This window comes from Cynara cardunculus (genome assembly GCF_001531365.2).
Source record: "Cynara cardunculus var. scolymus isolate 2C chromosome LG 10, CcrdV1, whole genome shotgun sequence".
NCBI lineage: Eukaryota > Viridiplantae > Streptophyta > Magnoliopsida > Asterales > Asteraceae > Cynara > Cynara cardunculus.
This window is the reverse complement of record NC_037537.1, coordinates 25,618,227-25,619,950: the sequence shown is the minus strand read 5'-3', so window position 1 is coordinate 25,619,950 and position 1,724 is coordinate 25,618,227. Positions and strand designations below refer to the sequence as shown.

Sequence of the window (1,724 nt, the reverse complement as noted above, 5' to 3'; positions counted from 1 at the left end):
TTTAAAAGTTCTTATTTTTTTATATAATTTCTTTAATTTATTTATTTTATTATAATTTAATTTAAGTTTAATAACGAAATAATTTATTTTTGATTTAATAATATAACATTTTATAAAGATAATAATTAAATATTTTGTTAGAACCCAATTATTATCCTAATTATATTTTAGATTTTTTATATTTAAAATGAGATGTTTATCGCGTATTTGATTATGTTTATCTCACTACTAAAAAATCTAGTTTTTCCGACGGATTTGTATTTTCCGACGAAAAAATCCATCGGTAATCCGTCGTGCAATTTTATAATATGTTATCTATTACCCGGGTTAATTAGAAGTAATATAAAATGAGATTAAATTTACCGACGGAATTTCCGTCGGTAAACTTTTTCCATTTTTTTCCAAAATAATAACCGGTTTTTATTTCAAAAATAAAAATAACATTTTTCCGACGGATTTCCGATGGAATTTCCGTCGGTAATTATTATTTAAAATTTTTTTTAATTTAAAATATGAAAATATTTTTTTTATTTTTAATGGACATAAAATATTTACCGACGGATTTTCCGTCGGAAATCCGTCGGAAAATCCGCCAGAAATTTTTTAAATAAAACTTATATCTAATTATTTACCGACGGATTTTCTACCAGAAATCCGTCGGAAATTTAATTGGTACAGGAAAAAAAAACAAAAAAACCAAAATATAAAATCCTAAAATATAAAGATCATGTCATTAAATACAAATATACAATACATAAATATGTCATAAATACCTAATATGATTATCCGGACGAAATAATATACATATATAAATTCGATTGATGACGTTAGTTTATAAATACACTATATCAAATCTATTGCGACGGGGTCGGCGGAAACTGTTGAGATTTTGTAAACCTCTTCATCATATCCATCATGTCTGCATGCTCTTTCTTCCGGATCTCATCTTCCCTGTTTCGGATCTCTTCTCGGCGAAGAAGTTCCTCAACCTCCTTTTGTCGGATTTCATCTCGAGTGCGCATTTCTTGAATTTGGGACTGTAAGTTGTTAATTAACTACAAATAAAATAAAACGTTAAACTTTCTAATAAGAAGTATAAATGAAATAAATAAACATCAAAGGTTTAAGATGTACACACCTCACTATCTACATTAGGCGATCCACTCGAGTTTGCTTGTGAGGATGTCCCGGTCAAGACCAAATTGGGATCTTCATTGTACCCAAACCCAAATAGACGGCCTTTCTTGGATCCTCCAACCGCCTCATTCCACAAGTCAGTATCAACTAGGGGATGGACCGAGGGATCCTCGCCGTACTTTTTGGTGATATTGTTTGAATAGGTACCCTGTGGTTTTAAAAAATACTACTAGTCAATTTCAACAGCATAACGACTGTAAATGAGACGTTTCCAACTAAAACAATCCTAACATTTGTCCAACAAATGGCAACCCAAACTCTCTCTCTCTCTCTCTCTCTCTCTCTATATATATATATATATATATATATATGTTCACGTGAGACCAGCTGTTTTCGTGAGACCCGTGAGACCACATTTTTACACTTAACCTTCACAGTAAAAACACTGTGAAGGTTTAAAAAAAGTCGAACCTTCACAGCAAAAACACTGTGAAGGTTTAAAAAAAGTCGAACCTTCACAGCAAAAACACTGTGAAGGTTTTAAAAAGTCACATTCACAGCAAAAACACTGTGCAAGGTTTAAAAAA

At 30.8% G+C, this 1,724-nt stretch overlaps 1 pseudogene; it reads left to right on the top strand.

Annotated features, from left to right (window-relative positions):
- Positions 1 to 1,724, top strand: part of LOC112519440 — a 5,868-nt pseudogene that overhangs the window by 685 nt on the left and 3,459 nt on the right.